At 32.5% G+C, this 14299-nt stretch overlaps 1 pseudogene; it reads right to left on the bottom strand.

Annotated features, from left to right (window-relative positions):
• Positions 1 to 11392: 11392 nt before the first annotated feature.
• LOC149516480 (5-methyltetrahydropteroyltriglutamate--homocysteine methyltransferase pseudogene) lies at positions 11393 to 12237 on the bottom strand (annotated as a pseudogene).
• Between the last annotated feature and the right edge of the window lie 2062 nt (positions 12238 to 14299).

The raw sequence follows: 14299 nt of genomic DNA, 5'->3' as shown, positions 1-14299 counted from the left end.
CTTGTAAAAGCTCACTAATTCTTTTCTCAATTTAGTCAACTCTGGTGGAGCCATGCAATATAGAGCTTTAGTTGGTGGTTTAACTTGCAGAAGAAGCTCAATCTCATGGTCTATCAATCTTTGAGGAGGTAAAACCTTAGGCAATTGCTTCGGCATCACATTCTCAAACTCTTCCAATAGCTTTTTCACCTTATCAGGTATTGGTTCCAACTCAATCCCTTCTTTGTAAATTGGTATGGCCATATAGGAGGGCTCCTCTCTTTACCCATTTCTTGAATTATAATGCTAAAATTATTTTTTTCCCACTCTTAAAAAAAGATCGTGGCTGGCATAACACATAGGTGTTCCCTTAAGAATAATAGACAACTAGCAATGGGGATTAGAATCGCCTGAGCCAACATCATGAAGTCCAATCCTAAGACAACATCAAAGTTATACATAGGAGAAACTGTGAAGTCTACATTTCCTTCCAATAGCTTTAACTTGGTCATCACACTCTCAAAGCTTCCATTTATCATAAAGGTTGGTGAATTAGCTATTCTTATTTACCTACAGTCCTTATTAACCTTGATACCACACTTGTTTGCTTTCTCTAATGTGAGGAAGGTGTTAGTTGCATTTGTATCTACCATGGCCTTTGTGTTTTTCCCATTGAGTACCAAGTCTACATACATCAAACCTTTCCCAAGTTCTTTTTTTATCATGTTTTGTTGGGTACAAAAGGCACTAAAGAATCGTATTGAGCCCATCATGGCTGGCTCTTTTTCAACTTCTTTGACTATCTTGGGTGCTTTAGTTGATTCTTGAGATGAGGCTTTCAAAGCATTAAGGGCATCTCTATGTGGCATTCAGCCACTTGATACAGCTCCTAGCATAGAAAGTAAGCTAGCGACTGCTTTAGCTTGAAATTTGATGCATTGTTTGCCTTGAGTTGGGTATTGTCTTGACTAAAAGGCCTCCTATCTGATCCTCTACTAAAGAATCGATCCATTCTGGCCATCTTTTCCCTACGTTCAAAGTTGGAGTTACTGCCACCTAATGAAAGATTCTTTCATTTTAAAGGGCCATCATTATAATCATGAAGATGTTTGATAGTAGCCATTGCTGTGGCCACATCTTGCACCTTGTATCTTTGTAATTCCATTCTAGCCCAAGGTTTGAGGCCCTCAAGCAAATAGAACATCTTGTCCTTTTTGAACATGTCTCTTATGTCCAACATCAGGGTAGAAAAGCTCTTCACAAACTCCCACACCATTCCCATTTGCACCAATTCTCAAAGCTTTCATGGGGCCATATATTACACATTTTTAGGGAAAAACAAGTTTTTCAACTCTTGATTAAGATCTACATAAGTTTTAATAGGGCATTCATCATTTACAAATTTTAAATGCCACATAAATTGGTACATTAAAACCATTGTAACCTTATCCTCTTTTGATATGTGTACACAGCCTGAAAGTATTGTTCCATGTCAAATAAGAAGTTCTCAAGCTCTTTGGCATTTTCGCCCCCTTATATGAAGGCTTTGAGGCCTAGGCCCTTTTTCTTTTTTCCATTGAGCTAGAACTCGACCTAGCCATAGCCATTTGTAGCACACTCACTTAGGCCTTAAGCTCTTCAAACTCTCTTTGGAGGACATTCAAGGCATCTCTAATCTCCTTACCTAAGCTATATAGAGTAATGGATAACTTCTGTTGGACTGTCTCAATCTCTTTCATTCGATCATGAGTCACCACATGAGCTTTTAGGGTGGCCACCATGGCCTCAAGCTCTTCGATCCTTTATTGGTCACTAAATCCACCACTTATAGCCATTTTATCGATTCTCTAGCACTTTTCAACTGTGCTTTAATACCACGTGTCACAGGATAAGCTTTCTTTCGATGAAGTAATAGACCACGTGGCATTTAAATATATACTTCCATATAAGTCAGCCAAGGATAGTTTACTATCTAAACAAGCAACCAATAAGTCACAAGTTAATCTCAAGCATACATAATGATATATTAGGTCAAAATGAGAGCACACCAAGGTGACCCCCTGTGTTTTCGTATATAAAAAATATTTTATTAATATTGAGAATAGTACATTGAGTCTTCCCACCATCATCGACGCCAGAGGGGTAGCTCTAGATGGGTGGTCTAACACATACCTTAGCTAGTGAGGTAGCCCAACAACACATCGATTGCTCAACCCCTTTAAAGAGCTAATGAGATTTTATAGCTGTGCTACCAAGAACCATTACAATTTTTTAAATGGGGATATTTTTTCCTAACACATAAGATCTACCCTTCCCCTCAGCACCTTTACTCGATCATGGCCCTATACATGGTCACTTATGACAACCTATACCTGATCATACCATATAAAAGGTTGGCTCATGACACTGGGTCAGCTACCTCCAAGTGGATGGGTTAAAGCATAGGTTGGTTTGGATTAATAACTAGATTTGGTTGGTTGGTTCGCAAGCTAGATCTTGGGCATGGGTCGGGTTGACTTATCCTTTTTTTTTTTTAGCACTACAAAATCTTTTTTTTTAATTTATTTCCATTTCTTCCTAAAAAAATTTCATCTTCCTATAAAAACAACAAGCCGCCCCCTTTATGAAAACCCAAACCTAAATTTTGGTCCTCCACCATCACAGGTCACTTGTCGCCTATCACTTGCTAGTACAAGCCACTCTTCTAGTTACTATCACTTCTGTAATGAGCAGTAGCACACTGTCCCTTTCACTCTCTTTTTTTTTTCTTTCATTTCTTTTTTTTGCTTTGGTGATAATAGCCAAGAAACTTCTTCAACTACCAGTTCTAGATGCCTCTATTATCACTGCATGCACTATCGCTCTTTCAGTGGCATTGATGCTCCATTTTCTCTAGCCACAGTTTCTCTTTTCTCTTTTTTATTTTATTTTATTTTATTTTTTTAAGAAACTAATGATTGATTTTTTTCCACTGGGTGCTTGGCACTAGGTTTCCTCATCTGAGGGACTTAATTTAATTTTTGTTTTTATTGTTTTATTTTAGTTATGGTGTTTAGATTTGGCAAATTATGATTTTTTTTTGGGTATTTCTATTGAAAGGGTTCTAGAAATGAAGGTTTTTGGGGTAGGTTCTAGAAATGGATGTTTTGGTACGAGTTCTATAGGGTTTGGTTTTTGGTCACAGTTGGGGTGTTTGGCCAGTGTAGGTGTACGCTAGGAAATAGGCCATGGCTATGATAAGGTTAAAGAAAATAAGACCTGATGGGGAATAGTGCTTGCTAGGATGGAAAATAGGTGCCTTGTCTTTAGGCTATCTAGTGTGATACGGGGCTTGTAGAAGGGGTGATCAGAGGCTATGCATGTGAGCTGGTATAAGCTAAGGCTCTGCTGGGCATGGAAGATACTAGTCTTGTGTACTAAGGTTGACTTGTAAGGGTGCGGTCAAGGTTGAGGTTTCTGTTTACGACTTGGTACGAGGTAGGCTGGAATGGTGCTTGGTTCTCAAGGGAAGGGCTTTGGGATTTTGGTTAAAAGGTTCTCCCTAGTTTAAGTCTAGGGCTAAGATGGTGTTGAGGAAAGGGTGGATTGCTCGGGCAGGGGTTTTGGGAATAAAAAGACTATTCATGGTAGTGTTTGGAATTATGGTGATTGGCCTAGGCTGGTGAAGGGAAGATCGGGGTAGTCGTGATTAAGCTTGGCGACAATGGAGGGGCTAAAAGTGGTGAAAATGGAATCCCTCAAGAATGGGGTTAGGCTCCCCGTTTTTGTAAAGAAGAAAGTCACTAAAATATCTTTAAAAGTTTGAACATAGGCCTTTGGATCGAATCTCATCCAAAGGCTAAAGTTCTATAAGGTAATGAAAGCCATATGTAAGCATATATGTTTCATAGTGTTAGATTGATCTAATAGGATAAAATACGAGAAAGACCCATTGAAGGTGCATTCTAGTTAACTTTATTTGCTTGTCAATGTCAACACAAATTCTAATTTATATGTTTTTTAGGCATTTTTGTTGATGTCAACTTTTATAAAACCTTCTAGAGTTTAAAGGTTAGTTGTGCCACTTTGAACTTTTATAAGTGTATGTTCACTTCTTTCTTAGTTTCTAAGAATATTTATTGGCCACTATAGGCCTATAATTATTCTTTGCTAATATAAATTAAATTATCTACAGAGCTGGTGGTGTAGGTGATGCAGTCAATAGGTAGTATAAGATATATGGTAGGTGTATAGTTAGAAAAATTCTACCTATTTTTCTACTTTAGTTTTAAATTTTGCTCTTTTAATGAATTATTTTTCAACTATTACCCATGTCTCTTCATCGAGTTGCCTCTTCCTACGCTTGCATCAATAGCTTTCTTATGGAAGCAGTCATTATTGTCATTAAATTTGTCTTTGTATAGTACTTAATACAAATTGAGCCATTTTATTAACTTTAGCACAAATCCCAGGTTGCTAAGTATGGTTGTGGGCACTCCAGGCCGTATAAGATACAATTAAAAATAAAGTTAACAATATTCCTTGTTGAAAACCTTTGCCATTTGGTAGTGTTTAAGTTTAATATGCTAGAAACTGGCAAGTTCCATATGCCACTTCTCATTCAAATATAAGACTAATTTTTTGCATCATCTATGTTTTGTTTTCTTTTTAAAATTTTTAGTTTTAAGTCTTTAGCTTAGTTTAATTTATTGTATTCATCATAGTTTTAGTTATTGCATGTGTAGGATCAATTTAGATTTTATTTATTTACATAGTTTTGCATTTTAGATATATGAAGTAGCAAACCTTGATCAATTGTTTTTGTTACCGCATATGTAGGATCAATTTAGATTTTATTTATTTACATAGTTACTACCACCCCACTGCATTTTAGTCTTTGATCAATTGTCATATTTGCCAAAGACTATGTATATTACTTATAATTCCCATAAATGGTTATCTTTTATTGCTTAATTCCATACTCTTCCAACAACTTTTTTCTAGCAAATTGTTTGTCATGTTTCTAGCAAAAGAATTTACCGCACATGTTTCTAGCAACTTGTTTGGCATTATTGTTTGATCCTAAAATTGAATTATTGTTTTGATTTGTCTTTTTTTTCTTGTTATAGAGAACTAAACATGTCACCAACCACACTAGATATCTCTTCTGCACCATTTTAGTTGACAGTAAATTCTTTTGCTAGAGATTGTGTTAGATGATGATAATGATTCAATGAATGAAACTTTAGATGCCACTAATGGTAACACAAATAAGACACTAGTCACTGATACTAGTGATAGAGAATGTAAATATGCTAACCTTAAAGAGTGTCAGGAAGGTAATGAGAAAAAGAGGCAAAAGACATTTGTTGTTTGGTTAGAGTTCAAATAAATTAGTATTTTTTATAGTTCTAAAAAAACGAGTGTGTCCATTGCAAGAAGAAGCTATCTATAAATGCAAGTAAAAGCACAACTCAATTTAAAAGGCACTTGATAACTTGTGTTTAGCAAAAAGCTTTTCAGAATCAACAACAAATGATAAACTTCTAGCCAGTAGACACATGTAATAATGTATAAATAATAATGCATAATTACTACTTGCTCTCATAGATGGCAAGTTTGATATGGCAAAGATAAGAGAGGCAACTGCACATTGGATACTTATGAGCAAGCACCTTTTTTTGATTATGAAAGAGGAAGGCTTTAACATGATGCAAAAAAGTGGTATGCCTGAATGAGAAAAGGTATGAAGCGATACTATTAAGAAGGATTGCATGCAAGTTTATGAAGCAAAAAAGAAAAAATTAAATGTACTGTTGAAGACTGTTAGCAATATTAGTTTGATGACAGATTTATGGAAATCAAGTAATCAAAAGATTGAGTACATGGTTTTTACAACATACTTTATAGATTCTAATTAGAGATTACAAAGGTGCATTATGAACTTTGTTCACATACCTCCTTCTCATCGTGGTGTTGAGATTACCGATTGTATTTTTAAGTGTCTAAAGGAATAGGGAATTGAAAAAAAGTGTTTACACATTTTATGAACAATACTTTAAGGAATGATATGGCAATTAGAATTCTTAAAAACACATTTTTGAGAAATAGAAGATTGCTTTATGGAGGAAAATTGTTTCACGTTCAATGTTGTGCCCATATATTAAATTTCACGGTTCAAGATGGTTTTTCTAAGATTAAGAATGTGATATGTGATGTTCATGAAAGTGTTAGTTTTATTAATCAGAATGAGGAATGAGGCAAGACTTAACTCATTTTTTGACATAGTATAGAAGTTATAGTTGCCTAATAGGAACTTTATTTTTTATTGTAAAACACGTGGGAATTCAACATTCAAGAAATTATCAACTGTAATCAAATTCAAAGAAATGTTTCCAAGACTCAAAGAACAAGAATCTCATTACAAATGCTGTCTAAGTCATAAAGATTGGGAAAAGGTGGATAAAGTTTGTGATATTTTAGAAGTTTTTAATTTAGCCACTAAAATCATCTTTGGAAGTGATTATCCAACTTCAAACCTATTTTTGAATGAAGTTTATCATGTCACAGTGTTGTTGGATAAAAAGATGAATGATAAAAATGAATTTTTTCAAGCAACAGTTTGCAAGATGAGAGTAAATTTGATAAGTATTGGGGATAATGTAATTTGTTAATGGTGATCCAAGGTGCAAAATGAGAGTTGTTGAGTTTTGCATTCCTTGAATATACCTTGATAGAGAAACAAGAAAAAATATTACTAGAGTTCCATATACTCTTTATGATATTTATGAGGAATATGTTCATAAGTATTAATTTGGCAATGAGCATAGCATTGAAACTCAAATGCATGATAGTGGTATTAGTGGTATGATTATGGAAGCTTATTCTTTTGATTGGTCTGAATTCACAAATAAGTAAAATAAGTTGAAACTGCTTAATCGCAACACTCTGATCTAGATGTCTACCTAGCTGAGGGTTGTTTTATCTGTAAAGGAGATTCCATTAAGTTTGATGCTTTGGAATGCTAGAAAGCAAGCACTTTGAAGTACCATATTTTATCCAAGGTGGCTTAGGATATACTTGTTATTCCTATCACTATAGTAACTTTAGAGGCTACCTTTAGTGTGAGAGGTAGAGTTATTGATACTTACCGTGCTTCTTTAGCTTCTGACACAGTGAAAGCATTACTTTGTGGAGGAGATTGGTGTTGGAATCTTCATGTAGTGAAAAAAAAGAACAATGTGAGTTTTTTATTATTATTATTTTGTTTTTAGGTGACTATCATTGTTTTAATCTAATTTTTAAGTATTATTTTCCTTTACTTTATCTATATAGAAAGAGAAGAAACCAATTGAGATTGCACTCAAAATCCCTTAAAGTGGGGATATCTAGTGTTTTCTATACAGGTATGAAACAATATTAGCAAATAACTTAAATTTGTCACAACATTAAAAAGAAAAATAGGTGGTATCTAGTCTAGATAGAGCTTTTTGCATTATAGTTTATGAACCATATGTTAACTAATGACAAAATCTTATGTTAACGCAATTGACAAGACACTGTCTATATTTTCTTTTGCTTTGATTATAATGTAATCGACAAGATATAGTCCATGTTTATGCTAATGTTAAAAATTTAAAGTTATTAATCATTGTAATAATATTTCACAATCATTTTTTTTACATGGTGCTTCTACTATTATTCTTATTGTTAATTATAATTTGTTTGTTTTGTAATTATTCTTTTGTGTAGGTTTGTTGGAAAACAATATCAGCCAAATATTCATTTGAAGACATAATATTGTGAAGGCAGCATATATATTGTTATTGGTTTGTTGTAACTTGTTTGTGGATTTATTTGCTTGGATATTTAATTTCTTTCAATTAGGATTTTAATTTCTAAGTTTCATTATGTCTTTTATTTGTGTGTTGTATTCGAATCATTTGATAAAACTTTTATTTATTTAGATTTGGTTGTTGTGTAAGTTGTTATTATTATTGTTGTTGTTGTTGTTGCTATTATTATTGTTATTACCTTGAAAATATAATATTTATTAGATTTGATAAAAAATAGTTGTAAAGGATCTCAAACTCGAGCTCAAGCTCTCAAGCACGAGTATAAATAATTAAGTTTTTGTCAAGCATAAGATTCGAGTTTATTTTTACATATTAATCGAACTTAATTGAGCAAGCTCAAGTAGTCATGAATCGAGCTCAAGCTAAGAAAATAAAACTCGATCGAGTTCGAGGCAAGTATCGAGTCACGAGTTGGGAGTCGACCTCGAGCTCAAACTTCTCATTGTACCATCTTGACTCGATTCAATTACACCTCTAATCGATCCTTCCTCTCTCTCTCTCTATATATATATTTAGAAATAAAAATATAAGTTTTAAATTATCGACCCATCGACCCAATAAACAAGGTAAAGAAGACAATGCTAGTGGGAAGAGAATGTTGCCATGTCTAAAAGCTTTTCTATTGTCTAACAAAGACCTTTGAGATTTAAGGATGCCCTTAAATTAACTAGTAATATGAGAATGTTAGCAACACCCATTGAAATACAAAAAGGATCACAATGAATAACTGGTGAATACAATGGATTTGTAGGATTAATAATGGAAGTCTTATTTCTTAGAATACATTATATAATTAAAGCTACTTTGTCAACCCCATTAGATTCCACAAATGCTTTTTGGACAGTTTATTTATTTGCATACACAAATTAATATATGGTTTCTTTTTCCAATTTGACATGCACATGATTTATTTTATGAATAGAATATAAAAGAGATACAACATTGAATTAGCAAAATATAAATTCTATATAAAAATATAAAATTAATGGCATAAAACTAATATGTGAAAACTGATACACACCTTTCAATTTTCTTTTCCTTTTGGTATATATATTGAAAGAAATTAATTTTTGACTATGATATTATGATTTGGGATATCAATAAGATTTGTAAAACAATAACGTAGAAATAGTCACTGTCATTATTAAGAAAAAAATCAATTGGTCGAATCGATTGAATTCAGAATCAATCTTTTTTTTTAATTTAAAAAAAGAAAAAAATTCATAAAAATGTCAAAAAAAGTTCATAAAAATGTCAAATTTATCAACATTTTAGTTTGACCTATTTGACCATGATTCTAATGGGATAAATCGTTCTTAAAGTTTTTTTTTTTTTGAGCTCAAAGATTTGAATTCTTACCTTTTTTTTAATGTTAATTAAAATCCATTCAATTTGAATTTATCATTTTAGTTGATGGGATTAAATGCTATGGATATTTTAGATGATTAGTGTAAAATAATCATTTAACAACCAAGATATATTTTAAGAACTCAAGAGTATTTTAATTATTTGGCTGAGCTAATATAGGGAGTCTACTCGATTTCTTAAAGCACACATCACCATTACCAATGTGACAGTATATGATATTTCACTTATTCCACATAATTAAGTTAACATGTTGCTTTAAAATTATATGCTAGAAGGCTACATCAAATCGGACCTAGTCCATGTCAATTTGGCATCTACCACCTCAGATCATTAGTCCTTGCCATGTCATCTCGACCTTTAACTATAAATACACCTTTTCCCTCTAAGTAGAGGAGGCCACTCATTTCTCTCAATTCTTCAATTTCTCAATTTACTCTCTTATCTTTTCTTTGCCTCCTTAAACCTTTTAAGCTTGAAAGAACAAAGCCTTTGTCTTGATATCTTCCTTGATTTTGCAGGTGAATACCTCTACTAGGATTTTAGCTCAAACAATTTGTTTTAGACGTTTTTCACATTTAAATAAAAAAATTCTTTTTTAAAAAAAGATTGAAATGGAATCCATGATTGAATAGATGTAGATTTAGATGCACCAATGATATTGATTAAACAAGAAATAAGTGGCAACATTAGTTCAATCAATGATTTTTTTTTTTTTACAAATGTTTGGTTTTTCAATCACTATACCGTTGATGTAAATAGTGTCCAAATTTTAAAAGTGAAAATATAAATTACAAAGAAATTTTTTACTCTTTTAAAATTGGATATCCATAATTGTCTTCCAACTTCAAAGAATACCCCTACACACACACAAATATTATTTTATTTATATTTTCATCCTCTGTTTTTTAACATTGTGACCCATAAAGCCTACCATGGTAGCTCATGTCAGATCTTTCATTTTCCATGTCAATTTCTTTATCCCTTTGTTCATGTTAGCAGCTTTTCATTAGAAAAAACCCATTAGCCTTTTCATCTCCCTAAACTGTCGTGGTTAACACCATCATTATTTGAAAAAAAAATTTTCACATGTCGTTTCTCAATCTTAACTCATCTTTCCATGTAGGTTTAATATCCATTTATTTCAAGCAATATGCACACTTCTTTCCTTTTGAAGAAAGGATGAAGAATCCATCGAATGTGTACAGCTTTAGAATAACTAAAACTTTAGCCATGAATCTCAACAAGTATGTGACCTAATTCATTTGGTTTTCATTTATTATCAATTAAATCTTATTATTGATGTTCTAGATAAACTCCTCATCTTTGATTAAGAATTATTTTATAAAAAAAATTATTTAATTAGTAACTCACAAGTTATTACTTAAATCTATTAGGTTTTTTTTAATCATGGGATGTTTGAAGCTTTCATTTGAGTCTTCTTTCTTGAAGAAAATTTCACTGCAAAAGATTGCGTTACAGGTAGATCTTTTACAACTAAGAAAGGTTAAAATTCTTTCATATTATTTTTCAATTAAATTGTCACAAATTAACTTTGACTAATGAAACCAAAAAGAAGAAAATATAGAAGAAGGTAAAACAAGATAGAAAGAGATAGACCAGAAGTAGAATCAAAGAGAAATGAAAGCAGAAAATTGATATTTTTCATTGATGAAAATAGTTGTTACAATACAGCTTGTATATATAGCTTAATATATGACATAATAACCATATAATAGAATTACTAAAGCCTAAGAAAGCTGACAATTACCCTAACAAATATTAAGGCAGCTATTACATAGAATTGTACACAAAAATGGACTAATGGTAAGCTGCCAAGTCAACTGGCATTGTTGCACCTATATTCTTTTCAATTTCTGCACAAACAGCTCCCCATTTAGCTGCTAATTCCTCTTTTGGCTTTGCTTTTTCATCCTCTACTTCTTTTTCACTGTATTTAGTTGAACTTTTGGTTTTTTGTTGTAGCCCTTCTTCTTTAATGAGTTTTTCTATTTCTACTTATTGAATTCATCACATTTCCCTCCCCTATAACTGATCCTTGCCCCTAAAGATCAAAGGCTAGGAACAATTGAACCACAGTTTCATTACTTATTTTTACTATCTTCTTGTCTAGTAATTTACCAATAGTAGCCCTTTGAACAACCTCATTGGCCACTTTTGAGGATATCTTTGAAGCTTAAACAACAACATTGTCAAAAACAAAAAAAAAAGGCCACATTCTTCTAACCTACAAATGCTTGGGCAAGTGCATTAACTTTAACAATTTCCTGGGCAGCAAATGCAAGCCAAGATTTGATTTCATCATCTAGCTTAGTTTCATTTACTAAATCAACAGTAGCATGGAGAAGTGAATAAGAGATGGACACCATAAGGTTGTCTTTACCCTTAATAGCCTTAAGCTCTTACAAGATGCTAAGATAAATAGCAAGATAATTGGTCTAGACGTTCATTCCATCATCAATTTTGGAAAAGAGGAACCTGCACTTAGGGAAATTACTTTTGCTAAAATCAGTGGTCTAGGTTCCATGAACCAATTCTAAACCATAAGTGTTGACACCCTTCAATTTAATGAGGTTCTTGTATGCCTTAGTAGTAAGATTGACAAAATAAGTCTCAACTAAAACATTCAAGCTAGAGAGTGTAGACTCTAAATTAGCATAAGCAACAATGAATACTTGTAATTGGTGAAAGTCAAGCTCCAAGGTAGAGGTCAGTTTAGCAAATTGAATCTAGGAAGCACCGACTATCTTAAGCTCAAATATAACTTTTTTGTAGACAAGAAAGATTTTAAAAAGGAGAGAGACACAAAAAAAGGTCTTCTCAATAGATGTAACCATAAAATGATTATAGATAGCTCTAGGGTTCTTATTATAATTAACATGGCCATGTTTATCAATTAAAGCTGCATATAAGCAACACCATCATCTTCTATTTTATTAGCTAACATAAAACCTGGAATTACATCTCTAATGGCATAAACAACATTAGCTATTCCTTTACTAGAACCAAAGAGTTCTATTTCAAAATCAATATCCATAGTGCTAATAGGAGCATAGATAACATTGAGTGAAAGAAAATCAAGATAATTAGCCTTTGCCTAAAAAAATACATGTCCTTCAAGGTTTTTATTTTCTAACAACGTTATTGTAGCCACCATATCATTTTTAGAGAAGGTTGTTGCCATAGATTCATCAATATATCTTGAACTCTCAATGCACATAATGCATTCATACCCACCTATATGGAACCTTGACTTATTCAAATACTATTGCAAGCCACTCTTTTGCAAGTATTTGGTTATAACTCTAAAGCCTAGAGTAGGACTTGTTTTAATCCATGGTTTGGCATCCAATCTAAATTCATAAATTTTCTTTGCAACCGAGTAAGTCCAAACATTAAACTAGGATTTGAAGTATATGTGCAACTTGTAATAGCAGCTGTTACCATATTTTTATTTCTTAGCTTTACCAAAATTGTACAACATGAAAACCTTGCAACCTTGTTCTGAAATTCTTTTGGTATAGTAAATCCTTTAACTTCAACTTTGTTGCTAAAAGTATGCTGCCAACATTTTTTCAAGGGAATTTGATTAGGTGGTTTATTAGGCTTTGATATATAGGGTTCAGCCTCATCATACTTCAACATTTAAGTGACAGTCAACACCAATTCAATAGTTGTCATAACATGCCTCAGTTCTTCGAGTAATGTAAACCCAACAACATTCGACAAGACCATGCTGATGGTCTAGCCAAGACTAATAGCTTATGTTTCTATGCCACCAACAATTTTCACATTCCTACCTAATAAGGTAATTCCTAGATCCTAAGACCATCCTTCTAGACCACCATCTAGTTTACAAAGTTCAATAGAAATGTGACAGCAATCTCATTCTATATAATAATTACTCAAAAGAAAATTGCCAGCAATTTTTTATGCATTATCAATTCATTTAAAGAGCATGGCTCTAAGATTGTTTAGCTCAAATTTATGACTTTTGTCATCATATTCTTTAGAGCTATTTAGAGCTAGTAAAATAATATCTTCTACTTCTCATTTTTGTTGATTATATCTAGTAATATTGTCCCATAATATCTCACTATATGAGTTATGCTGATGAGTTCATCAAGTCCATGAATTCTTACATCTATCGATAAATTTTTTTTATTTAGGTGTAGGCATCTATGAAAAATCTTCCCATGGTTTGGTTACCAATGTGCTCCTTTGTTTAGACCTCCCACTAGCTTGTCCTATGGTAGATGTCACAACATCAAGTTTCTTGACATTCAAACTTCCCATTCCAAGCAAGCTAGCTCCTTCTATTTTGAATTATGGTGTTGGAGTTAGTTGATTGCTGTATTGTCTCTCAATTCAAACTAATTTTGGTTGCATTTTTCAAAGTTATCTAGTTGAGCATTTGGCAGAGACTCTTCCACTATTCATCTAACTTAGCATCAATGCTTCTCAATTTCTTTTCTCACTATTTAGGAATAGTTGTTAAAGGCCTTCAGCTGAATTTATAGATTTTGAACTTGTTATTCCAAAATGTCAAGTATAGCTTCTTTTTCCATAATCAAATATTCCTAGCTTGATTGGATCTTCAAAAGCTCATATACCAATTTGTCATAGATCAATTTTGATTAATGAAACTAGAAAGAAAAAAAAATAAAAAGGTAGAAGAAGATAGAAAGAGATAAACCAAAAGCAAAATCAGGTAAAAGTAGAAAATTGATATTTTTCATTCACGAAAATGGTTGTTACAAGATAGCTCTTATATATAGCTTCATATATGACATAATAGCCATATAATGGAATTGCTAAGGCCTAAGAAAGTTGACAATTATAGTAACAAACATTGGGACAGCTATTACACAAAATTCTACATAAAAAAAGGACTAATGGTTAGCAACCAAGTTAGTTGAGATTATTGCACCAATATTCTTGTCAGTTTTTGCACAATCGGTTACCCATTTAGCTACCAGTTTCTCATTAGCTCCCTACTCAGTTGCTAATTCTTTTCTTGGCTTTGCTTCTTTATCCTTTAGCTTCCTTTTCATTATATTCAGCTCATCTTCTAGCTTTTTGTTTCAGCCCTTCTTTAC

The sequence above is a fragment of the Durio zibethinus genome, chromosome 10 (assembly GCF_047325235.1).
Source record: "Durio zibethinus cultivar Kanyao isolate XHJ-2024 chromosome 10, ASM4732523v1, whole genome shotgun sequence".
Lineage (NCBI taxonomy): Eukaryota > Viridiplantae > Streptophyta > Magnoliopsida > Malvales > Malvaceae > Durio > Durio zibethinus.
Note: the sequence above shows the minus strand (reverse complement) of the source record. Positions and strands in the feature narration are given on the sequence as shown.